At 36.3% G+C, this 13291-nt stretch overlaps 1 protein-coding gene and 1 pseudogene across 3 annotated transcripts in view; both read right to left on the reverse strand.

Annotated features, from left to right (window-relative positions):
• LOC126473461 (uncharacterized) overlaps positions 1 to 13291 on the reverse strand; it is a 265016-nt gene that overhangs the window by 151716 nt on the left and 100009 nt on the right. The gene's annotated exons all lie outside the window — the stretch shown is intronic.
• On the reverse strand, positions 2719 to 2836 carry LOC126476199 (5S ribosomal RNA; annotated as a pseudogene).

A 13291-nucleotide genomic window follows, 5' to 3' on the forward strand; every position in this document is an offset into this window, starting at 1 on the left:
ACACAGCAGCTGAGTGTTGGAAGCATGGTGTAAGGCCAACTCCATGACAATATTGGTTGTGGCAGATCTTAGGGCAAGACGGATATATAATACACCACGTAAGGCGTCCTTCCCCAAATGGTATGCACTAACAGAAAATTTTGAAAGATAGGGGTCAAACCCCGTAGGGGACCATCACATTAAGGCCGAAACGTTTGAGACTCCTTTTAGTCGCCTCTTACGACAGGCAGGAATACCGCGGGCCTATTCTGACCCCCGAACCCGCAGGGGGGTCAGGGAGAAGAAATAAAAGCTCTGAGGACTGCCAATGCCACTGTAATTCTTCAGAGACAGTAAAGAACTTAGAAGAGCAGTTGAACGGAATGGACAGTATCTTGAAAGGAGGATATAAGATGAACATCAACAAAAGCACAACAAGGATAATGGAATGTAGATATATTAAATCAGGTGATGCTGTGGCAATTAGATTAGGAAACAAGACACTTAAAGTAGTAAACAAGTTTTGCTATTTGGGCAGTAAAATAACCGATGATGGCCAAAGTAGAAAGGACATAAAATGTAGACTGGCAATGGCAAGAAATCATTTCTGAAGAAGATAAATTTGTTAGCATCAAATTTAGATTTAAGTGTTAGGAAGTCTTTTCTGAAGTTATTTGTCTGGAGTGTAACCACGTATGGAAGTGAAGCAAGGACAATAAACAGTTTAGATAAAAAGAAATGTGGTGCTGCAGAAGAATGCTGATGATCTGATGGGTCGATCATGTAACTAATGAGGAAGTACTGAATAGAACTGGGGAGAAAAAGAATTTGTGGCACAACTTGACCGAAATTGGTTGATGGGACATGTCATGAGACATCAAGGGATCACCAATTTAGTATTCAAGGGAAGTGTGGGGGTAAAAGTCATACTGAGAGACCAAGAGATGGATACAGAAAGCAGATTCAGAAAGATGTAGATTGCAGTAGTTATTCGGAGATGAAGAGGCTCACACAACACAGGATAGCATGGGGAGCTGTGTCAATTCAGTCTTTGGACTGAAGACCGCAACAACAACATGTGGAACAGTAATACACCACAAAATAAGTGTATTGAAAAACATGCAGAAAATATAGATGTGGGTGTATTGGCTGTAAGTGATTTTTACAACGGGGCTGAATGTGAGTGTTTTGGATCTGAACTGGGAAAGGGGGGGGGGGGGGGGGGAAGAAGGAGTGGGTGAGGGTTGTTTGGAATAGAGGATGATGCTTATAAATGTTGGTTCAGAGCTGCAAGAAGTTGCAATGATGAGGCAAGAGAGGGAACAAAGTTGATGGTAATTTTTGTGAAAGTAATGATGTTACAAATAATATTGTGGATGAAAGAGGTGTTGAGGATTCTGAGGGCGAACACAGAATGTTTATTGAAATAAATGATAATGGAATGTTGAAACTAAGAGATGATAATGTTTTTGTTAGTAAATTCAGGGAAAACATAGTCATTAATGAAGTTGTGTCTGAAAACCAGGTATTGACAATCCAAACTTATCAATCTATAGTCACTGAAGAATGTTGTGATAGAGATAATGTGTGTAGTTTAAATTTGTGTGTTAGTTTTGAAAGTAAAGGGGAGATTTTATTAAGATTTTTATGGGATCAATTTGAAAATAATGTGGACAGAGAATTATTTTGTTAACAATTGACAAGAATCAGTAAAGCTCTATACCCAAACTGGTGATGGAAGAAAAGATGAAATTAAGTGAAAAGAGTGTAACCAATAGTCATTTGATCATCTTGTGGTGTAGTTCTTCTTATTGTCACCGTGCTTGCTAAGAAAATGGGATGAGAAGTTCCGCCTTATGCAAGACACCTTTTTTCTTTTGTTTCACCCATACATGTTTCAGCACTTTTGTGCTATCGTCAGTGGGTTCTATTTTTATTTTTAACTTACATTATGTTATTGTCCTCTTGTTTTAGTAGCTGTTATGCTACACAATATACAACATGTCAGAGTTTTGAAGTTGTGGTACATTTTCCTGTTTTGTTGGAGAAGTAAATAGGCTTACTTCTTTGCCTGTGTTCGCGTGGCAATGCAGTTTTTCGATTACTCAAAACATAGGAGGAGTTTTCGCTGCCATTACGTGTTGTTGTGGCTGTTGTTGTGTACAATTTTACAGGTGTAGGAAATTATTTGTAGAATGAAATTTCTGTAGGGAAGGAAGATGAAAAACAATTAAGTTGTTCTTACATCAAAGTCAAAGTAGATCAATGGCAAGGGAAAGGCTTAATTGCCACAGGTAGAGCTATCTGTGGAATTCCAGAGAAATTTAGGGATACTACCGAAAATGGGAAAGAGTTTGTGGAAATGCCAATAGCTGAGGTGCAAATCAGAGGAACTACTAGGAGACAAAGTAAATTAGTAAAAAATCATGTGTTACTGACTTTCAAAATTGAAGATGTAACTTTTCAGCAAGGATGTCTTACGATATCAAAATTGGAAGAAAGTTTCATTCTCTGTATGGATTATGTGTAAAAAAGCAGCATTCCATCCTCAGGCCACAAGTGGTCCATCAGGACCATCCGACCACCATGTCATCCTCAGCTGAGGATGCAGATAGGAGGGGCATATGGTCAGCACACCACTCTCCCAGTCGTTATGATGGTTTTCTTTGATTGGAGCCGCTACTATTTGGTCACGTAGCTCCTCAGTTGGCATCATGAGGCTGAGTGCACCCCAAAAAATATCAACAGCGCATGGCGGCCCGGATGGTCACCCATCCAAGTGCTGACCACACCCGACAGCACTTAACTTCAGTGATCTGATGGGAACCGGTGTATCCACTGCGGCAAGGCCGTTGCCCATTGTGTGTAAAGGTTGATGCAAACTTTAGTTGGGGTGAAAATGACTTAATAATTACTAACCTAAGAAAATATTATTTTGAAAACTGATCTGTATATTCTGAATTGTGGCAACAACTGCAGTCATGTCAAAGGTATAGGGAGGCATAGTGTAAAATCAATGTCTTTGTGAAGACTTTTTTTTTATTTCAGAGTGAACCAGATTTTGGAAAACAGATAAACTGTAAAGTATGTGAAGCTGTAAATTTAAATGTCAACTAGAAAAACCGACTAAGGGAAATGTTATGGGAATTCCAAGCTATGTTTAGTGAAAAAACAGGCAGAGGTTAAAAATTATCTGTGCTAACTTCATCTCAAAGCTCACAAGTATTTTTTAAACAATATGGTATTTACTTTTCAAAAAGAAATGAAGGGGAGAGAGAGATACAGGAAATGGCAACATGGGGAACAACAGAAAGAAGTAGAAATGCTCACAACACATTAGTTGTGTCAAAAAGAAATGGAGGTGGTAGATGTGTGCTTGATTCCAGGCACCTTAATCAATCTTTACTAAGAGAAAATGATCCTCCTGAAAAAAAGGACAAGCTTCTGCATATATCAGATTGTGTAAAGTTTATGAGTAATCTGGAATTAGCTTCTGGCTTTCATCAAATTCCTCTTGAATCTGACTGGAAAGTATACTAAATTTTTCTACAGCAGTACAAGTTAGCAGTATTGTGTTGTTCCTTTTGGGTTGAATGTGTCAGTAGCAGAATTTGTTAGGGAATTGGACTTTGTTTTGGACGATGAAGTTTCTTCTAAACTAAGAGTGTATGTTGATGACATTTTAATTACTGGTAGAATGTGGGAAGAATATTTTGACCTTTTGAAGGAAGTTTGTTCAAAATTAAGGGAGGAGGGAATGACTGTAAAATTGGAAAAGTGTCACTTTAGGGTTAACAAACTGTAATTTCCGAGACATTATTTCTGAAAGGCGTATTTTATCTGATAAGGACAAAATTGATGCCAAAACAAAGCTTTCTGTTCCTAAGACCAAAAAGCAACTAAAATGATTTTTAAGTATCACGGGATTTTATTGAAAATTTATTTGCACTCAAGCTTTAAACAGAAATTGTTTATGTGATTTGTTATGGAAGAATTCAGCTTGGGATTGGACTTGGAGTGAAATAAAGAAACAACTTTACCAAAGCCAACATTTATTCAGACCTTATCTTTTTGTATAATGACAGATAGTAGTGACACAGGTTTGGCTGCACATTTTTTCCAAGAATAAGAAACTGAGGGGAAATTAAAATATCATTCAATTGCATTTGCCAGTTGTGTATTACAAAAGCATGAAAAATTGTACACTGTAACAGAAAAGGAAGTTCTTGCTGTCCATTGGACATTTAATACATTTAAAAATTGTGTTTTGGGTATGAAGTAATTGTATATTCAGACCATTAAGTACAAATCTACATTCAGGAATGCATATCCAAATAACCAATGGGTTTTATTTCTGAAACAGTTCGATCATGAAATCAGGTACATTCAGAGAGAAGAAATGTTGTAGCTGACATTTTTTACACTACCAGTTGGAGTCAGTCCTGAAAATATTAGTGGAGAAGGGGAGACAGAATTCAAAATATGTACCCGAAGAGAGTAAAAGATGAGAGAGATATTTTGAAAATTTGTAATGATATTCAGAGGAATCAAAACCATGATGAAAATTGGAGACTAGTTAAAAGTTATTTAGGAAAAAAAGTGGGAGAAAAAGTTGATCATTCTACAAAGTACACAAAGGAATTCTATTTAGGAGACCAAGACCTGATTTACACAATTAGAAACTATGCCAGCCTAAAGAACACATTAGCACATTAATAAATTATATACATGAAAGCTTTGGACACTGTGAGTCAACAAGATGCAAACAGAAAACACAGGAAAACATATATTTATAATTTTGACAGAAAAATGAAAAAGGAGACCTGTGATCACTGTCAGAAAATGAAGATGAGTAACCAAACTTCGAGAAGATTCATGCAGAACATTTTACCAAACAAAAATTTAGATCTTACAGACATTGATGTTTATGGCCTGTTACCAAAACCAAAAGGAAGGTTTGTTATATCTCATCTATAGCTGACCTTTTTTTCCAAATTTACTGAAGTATATCCACTAAAAACAGCAACAAGAAAACAGATCATTTCTAAAATGACAAACGACTTTTCAACAAATGTTGATTTGCCATGAGCTATTCTGCCTGACAACAGATCACAATTTACATCTAAATCATGAGAAACTTTTGAAGAAGATTGAAAAATAGAACACATTTCGATTTCCGTTTACCATGCCTCAAGTAACTCAGCTGAAAAATATATGAGAAAAATAGAAATGCTCCACAGAACTTACTGTAGCAAAAATCATGTTAACTAGACTGAACATGTTGATGGTTTTGAGGACATAATGAATGGTTTACAGCATTCTTCAACTGTGTTTTCACCATTTGAAATCTGCAAATTTCATTTCTGGAAATGTTGAATACCTTGTTCCCAAGTCATGACACCTCATGATACAAAAATATCTACCTGTTAGGGAGACAATGAAAAATCTGACTGAAGTAAGGAAAAGAAGGTGTGATGCAAAAGGTAAAATAGTTCAGTTTCAAATATGGGATTTGGTTTTGATTAAACACAGGAGAGACCTAAATTAATGACCACAGAGTTAAAGAAATTTTTTGACATTTACATAGGACCTTTTGAAGTTAAAGAGAACTCACATTCTAATGCATATAAATCATATATAAAAAATCCAGCAAATTATTTGGACTTCATAATGTTACTGAATTCAAATGTTCTAAAGATGATCCTTAAAGCAAAAGTTTAATAATGTATTTAATTTCTGTTGTTTAAAAAAAAATGTATAACTTTTCAGGAAACAAGGAAACCTTTTCTCAGAATTTGAAAATCATACTGTCTATAACTGAAAATTTAGAAACCTGTCATCTATGACACAAATATACATATTCAGAGTTGTTTAACTATTTATCATGTGCTCTTAAAATGGAAACATCATTCTGAACTGACCTGTTGTATTCAAACAAAATTACACTTGAACAAAACTAAAACTGATAAGCCAACATTTAACTATGTGAGAACTAAATATACCCCTGAAAATCACAAAATTTTCTTGCTGTTACTGTCATATGAAATCCCCATGTCTCATTTGTTATAATACTTGGGTAAAAAAATGTTAAACAGATGCATAGAGAAATATAAAGGGGGACAGATCCCTGTGAATCATAAATATTTTTTCTTACTGTCATATGAAATTCATATACCCTCAGTGGATCACAGGGACTTTTTGTGACATGGGTACAGCAAACCTTTGCCTCAATGGTCGTGCAATATTATTTCAGAGAGTTTCACTTTCATACTGCATGTTTTCTCTGACATTTCTGTTCATCTTTTACAAAATATCTTCTATTATCACCTTCTATGTTGTATAAAAAATTATGTAGTATGCTTCCTGGTGTCATAGCTTAAAGTGTTGATGCAACAATGGCAATTTAAAATATTTTAAAGTGCAAATGACAGAATGGAGAACAGCCACTAATTTTGAAGGAGGTAATATTTAATTACTGTTCATAAAGGAAAATTTTTGAAAGATAAATTTATTTTTGCTGTAGTATGACTAATCTTGCTATATAAGAAACTACTAAAAGAATATTTATGCTTTCCTCAAACTATGTATTCATAATCAAGTTTATTAATACGAAGTTTTATTATGTTGTATGATTGCTATCTTGAAATAATAGAAGGCGAATAACTATGAACTGCTATTAAACTGACAGTGGGAAGCAAAACTGAAAACAAATTCTTCTGTCACAGAGTAGTTACAGTCGGCATCTAATTTTTTGAAAATACTAAAAGATCCAAAATTAAAGTGAGTGATATTGATGTGAAGTAAAAGTATAAGGTTTACTTTTGATGTCTATGTCAAATGTGTATCTATATTTATCATTAAAAGGAAAAGCTTATTACAGGAGGATAATTGCCAGGTCACATGAATATGAATATAATGAGAGGCTTGAAAAATCAAGTGCAACGTAATGTATTTCTTTGTCAAGAGTGAGGCATGTGAATTGTATACAGAGTATAACTTGATTAAGGATAATAGGATGATGATTAGGCACTATGCACATATTTGATGCAGTGATGATGTATTTTGAGACACATGTGAAAATATGACAAGGCTACAGGAAATATGATGTTTGTGATATATATGTCTACATGCAGTATTTGATTTGTGGCAGTATGTGCTGGTATGCTTTACTGGTACCTCTGATGAAAACAAAAATCAGAACCACAGAGTTTGAGATGTGGTACAGCTGAACTTTTACTGTGGTTCACGGATGTAAAACAAATGTTGTATTTACACTTTTAAAATGCTTAGAAAATTACTAAAACAAACTTTTTAAGAAGTCTGAATTTCAAAAATGCCTCCAGGAAGATCAGAGTACTGGAATATCTTTGTTTATACATCAAGCACTAACTATACGAATTACATTGACGCTAACTTGAGGATAATTTATATTATTTTTGTTCATGGTTATATGCTGAGAGAAATGTCCATGGTCAGTTAATTGTCATTTGATAAAGTAAAGTTCTGATCTAAGATTATGTTCATGACTTGTTGAAATATTTGCTGATAATCTGACATATTTGTGGTATGTAGATTGTGGTTGAATAGGTTGCAGGGATGGCACAGAGAATGATTAAAACAGGTAGAATATTACAGATAAAATGATGATTATAATGATGTGGCTGATTATGAATAATTAACACCAAAGTCTAAATCTTGGGAACTACTGATCTCATTAATTAAAGCACTGAGATCTGACAAAAATTAGGAATTGTAATTGAAGGAAAAGCAATAATAATAATAATTTATGGTTACAACATAATTAATATGAGCAGTATATGTCTGATAAACATATTTTGTACAACACTGTGAGGTTGCTAAAAAAAATTAATTTAGTTTAGGAATATTTTATAACCCTTATAGTACATCCTTTTTATATAGGCTAGAGGATGAAGCTAACTACTTTGAATTTGACATTTGTGAGAGCAATTACCTTACTGAAAATCATTTATATCCCTGAGAAGTATTAGGAACCATTTTTACTGTCTTAATAAAATTCATTTTCAGTACACTTGAATAATTAAGTGATCTACAGTGTAGAGAGAGAGGGAGAAAGGGAGGGAGGGAGGGAGGGAGGGAATTGCATGCTACATATGTATGATGTAAGTTCATGGGATGGAGTTCCGTTTTGTTGCACTTGGTCTGTCAATTCAGGGATGATTAATGCTGTGTGTGGATGATGCTGGAGTTTTTGTCCAATGATGTTCCACATGTGCTCGATAGGAAACAGGAGACCAAGGCAACATGTCGACTCTCTGTAGAACATCTTGGCTTACAACAGTGATACATGGGCAAGGGTTATCCTGTTTGTGAAAACCCCTTGGAATGCTGTTAATGAATTGCAGCATGACAGGTTGAATCACCAGACTGATGTACAAATTTGCAGTCAGGGTGTGTGGAATAACCGGGAGCACAACTCCAGGTGTAGGTCCAGTGTGTCTAGCACGCAGACAGTTTACTTACAGGTCCTCAACTGGCCTCCTCCTTGGTGCCATCACTGGCACCAAGGCAGAAACAGCTTTCATCAGAAAACACAACAGCCCTCCACCCTGCTCTCCAATGAACTCTTACTTAACACCACTGAAGTCACAAATGACAGTGGTTTGGGGTCGGTGGAATGCATGCTACAGGGCATCTGATTCAGAACTGTCCTTGAAAAGATCAATCTGCAACAATTCATTATGTCACTGTTGTGCCAGCTGAGGGTAGACTTTGTAAATACTACAATAAAATGGTGATTTTTGATTAGGTCAGTTAAAAAGTGAAACAGTTTGAATCCACTGAACGTAATATTAATTTTATAGTTGTAAATGTCTTCACGGGTTTGCCGCCGGATCACATTGTGCAAATTCTACAATATTTCCTCTGAGCAACTGTCCAACATCTTCAGGCGGTTCAACCTTGCTCGTGGCTAGGTACGACTGACGGTATCCCCACACTGACGCCCTGTTTCTAGAACACGCGTGCGAAGAATGCGCAGCCATGGAAATTGCGCATGTGCATTGATTTGCCATATTCAAACTCCCTCTGCCGAAAACCGCAGAGCGACTCTCCCGAGCGTGCATTGTACACTGCCTTTGTCAACAGAGTGGCGAGACATTACTCACCAATGGCCGTACTAGGCCAGTGTTATGAAGAGCCTGTTATCAAAGAATCTTGATTTTTGCTTCATGATTTAACAGCAGCCAATTCAGGGTTCAAGGCTGTGCTCAGCTGAAATCCCATATTCCTCGTTGATGAGATTATCGGCTGTACAGATATTTATTGCTTCCTTAATGATGCAGTCCCAGAAAGATAATTCCGGGGATAAAACTTCTGCCTTTTCATAAATAATACGATGTCCTGTATTCAGGCAGTGTTCCGCAATTGCCGACTTTTCTGGTTGACGAAGGCGTGTATGACACTGATGTTCATTGCAGCATTCTTGTACTGTGCGGCATGTCTGGCCTATATATGCTGCCCCACACTGACAAGGAACCTTGTACTCACATTTCCTCAGTCCAAGGTCATCCTTAACTGAACCCAACAAGTTTCTCAGTTTTGCAGGTGGTTGAAAAACACACTTAATTCTGTATCTTCCAAGAACTCTTCTGATTCTTGAAGACATGGCACCAAAATATGGAAAAAAGGCCAAAGTGGTGGGTGTCGTCTTCGTATCTTTGTTCTGCTCCATAGATTGAACTTGCCTGGGCCTGAATGTATTACGTATCTGTCTCTCAGAATAACCGTTTTGTTGGAACACTGTCTTCAAATGTATTTCACTCGACAGGCTCTGAGGATCAGATACCACATGTGCTCTATGAACTAACATACGTAATGCACTACCGCATTGTGCAGGATGATGGCAGCTTGTGGCCTGCAGATATAGATCTGTATGAGTTGGCTTGCGGTAGACGCTGTGTCCCAAGGTTCCATCTGCTTTCCTTCGTACCAAGACATCAAGTAAAGGTAAAGTACCATCTTTTTCCACTTCCACTGTGAAGTTTATATTCAGATGGAGCGAATTCAGATGCTGAAGAAATGTAGGTAGAGTATCAAGTCCATGTGGCCACACAACAAATGTATCATCCACATACCGCAGAAAACAAGAGGGTTTGAGAGTGGCTGACCGTAGTGCTTTTTCTTCAAAGTCCTCCATAAAATAATTGACCACCATAGGAGACAGAGGGCTTCCCATTGGTCTTGAAATAAGAAGTATGTTGAAGTAAGCACATGTTTGAATAATGCTACTATGTCCTCCTCAAACTTGTTGCTAATGAGCTCCATCCGCCGGGAAAGCTTGATCAGTCACAATTTTATAGTTGATAGAAAATCCTATGGTCTTTTCTTTGAATTGTTGATGAGATAATATGCTCTGAGTAAAAACTATACTTTTTACAATGGTGGTTTGGTAAGTTGGTAAAAAAGCATCAAAAAGATTTGTTTCATAAACGACTCATCTTACTTCTCGACATAGTGTCCTTTGAGGGACATACACTTGGCTAACCAATCCTCCAGATTTTTCATCCCATCGGAAAAATAGGTTCTGTTAAACTCTACAAAACACTCTTTGACTGCAACTATTATTTCATCATTTGATGAAAATTTCTTCCCAGCAAGTCAAAGTGTCAAATTGGGGAACAAGAAGAAGTCACCTGGGGCTACATCAGCTGAATAGAGAGGATGAGGAACCACTTCAAGGCCAAGTTCATGCATTTTCGTCATTGTAAAAGAGTACTTTTTGCATGCCAAACTCTGTCTTTTTCAGCCAACAATAGTTTCAAATGACCCAATAATGAAGCATAACAGGGACCAGTTTTGTTCTGCCTTTTTCCATGTAATCCATGAGGATTATTCCTTCTTACCAGCTGACAAAATTTCACCAGCCTTTCTTCATTGTGTTGACTGCCAATTTGCTCTGGTTTGTAATGATGGATCCAGGTTTCATCAACAGTCACAAATCAGCACAAGAAGTTTAGATGGCTACAGTCTCAGCAATCTCACAAATTTTTATTCAGCGTTCTTGCATTACTGTACCATGGATTTTGTTAATGGTTTCCTTTGTGGTGGCCTCAATTGGACAGCCAGAGTGAGCTTCATCTTTGGCGCTTCTCCAGTCACATTTAAATTCATTGATCTAAAAGTAAATGGTTTTGAATAATGATGCCAACTCCATATGAACTTCATCCAATACTGTTTTAATTTACGTGGCAGTCAAGCTTTCAAATGAAAATGTTTAGTAACGACATAAGCCTCAGATTTCTTCATTTTCAGCCACAGTCAATACACTGACCAATTCAGATGGCTGTCACCAATGATGTGCATGTTGTATATTGTTAATATTCTTTGTATGATTGCTGGAATAATCAAGCTTACCAGCCATGAAGGCAAACCAAAAATGTTCCATTCTTCCATGTAAGTTTACCAGACATATTAAACCAACCTTGTATATGCAAAGACTTTTCATCTACAACTACACTATGCAAACCAACATGAGATGCATGGCAGAGAATATGTCCAATTGTACCAGTTATTATGGTTTCTTCCCGTACCATTCACGTATAGAGCGCACAGGATGAATGATTGTCTGAATGCCTCTGTGCATGCAGTAATTATTCTAATCTTGTCCTCACAATCCCTATGTAAGCGATACATAGGGAATTGTAATATTAAAATTTAAAGCTGGTTCTTGAAACTTTGTTAATAAACTTTCTCAGGATAGTTTCTATCTATCTTTAAGTCTTCCAATTCAGTTCCTTCTGTATCTGTATGACACTGTCTCATGGATCATTCGTGCTGCCCTTCTCTGTATATGTTCAGTATCCTCTATTAGTCCTATTTGGTATGGGTCCCACACATCTGAACAATATTCACGAGTGATTTGTAAGCAGTCTTCTTTGTAGACTGATTTCACTTCCCCGTATTCTACTAATAAACCAAAGTCTACCACCTGATTTACCCACAAATGAGTCTATGTGATCATTCCATTTCGTATACCAACAAACTGTTACACCCACATAGTTGGCCGATTCCAACAGTGTCTCATTGATGTTACAATCATAGGATGCTATATTTTTTTCCATTTTGTGAAGTGCACAATTTTACATTTCTGAACATTCAAAGCACTTTACCAATCTTTGCACCACTTTCAAATTTTATCAAGATCTGACAATATTTATGCAGCTTCTTCCAGACAGTACTTCATCACAGATAAACTGCATCATCTGCAAAAAGTTCAAGGTTTCTATAAATATTGTCTGCAAGGTCATTGATATATAACATGAACAGCATAGGTTTCAATACAACTCCCTGGAACATAACTGAAGTTACTTCTACATCTGACAATGACTCTTCATCATAGAGAACATGCTACATCCGACCTACCAAAGAATCCTCAGTCCGGTCACAAATTCTATTTGGTACCTCACGTGATCATGCTTTTGACAACAAGTGTAGGTGTGGTACTGAGTCAAATGCTTTTTGGAAATCAACAAATACTGCTTCTCCTTGACAGCCTAGATCCAAAGCTTTCAGGATGTCATGTGAGAAAAGTGCAAGTTGGCTTTTACATGATTGATGTTTTTGGCATTGAGAGATCATTCATTAATTTGTATGTAGTTTTAGCAATTTCTGCTGGAATTTACAAGTTTTTTAAAGTCATTCTGATATGAACAATCTTCCCATTTCTTATGTCACACCTTTGTACTCAACTAGTCTTAGGATGAATATAATTCAGAAACCTATGTCTGACTCAGCAGAAAAGATAACTGGTGAAAGAGATAAGATGACATTACTCCAAGTAATGATACGAGTATGGAACACAAATGAGGGAACTCAAGGAAATGAAGTGGAGGACACCATAACTACAAATATGGACAAAAAAGAGGATGAGTAAATGAGAAAAAACTTAAAATTCAGTGAAAGTAATCAATGAAGTTTGTACTTTTGGAATTAATATGGACTGATTGAAGCGTTATGTAAGGTATAGTAGGAAAAGACTTACGTCACATGTGAACTTCGATGTGTTATTTGCATTATCTTGGCCAAGTGTAAATGAACACCAACTGCAATATTTCTTAAAATGTAATACAAGTTTGTTAAACATCAATATTTTCTTTCTGTGTAAGACAAGAAGAGCTAATTTTAAACTTCATAGAAGTATATTTATAGAAACACAAAGACTAAGAATACCAGCTAAATTCCATTGTGAAAACTTTGTCTATATGCCATTATACTACTATCAAACTAAAGGAAAAGAAATATGCAACAATCATCAATATATATTTTTCACATC

The sequence above is a fragment of the Schistocerca serialis genome, chromosome 4 (assembly GCF_023864345.2).
Source record: "Schistocerca serialis cubense isolate TAMUIC-IGC-003099 chromosome 4, iqSchSeri2.2, whole genome shotgun sequence".
Lineage (NCBI taxonomy): Eukaryota > Metazoa > Arthropoda > Insecta > Orthoptera > Acrididae > Schistocerca > Schistocerca serialis.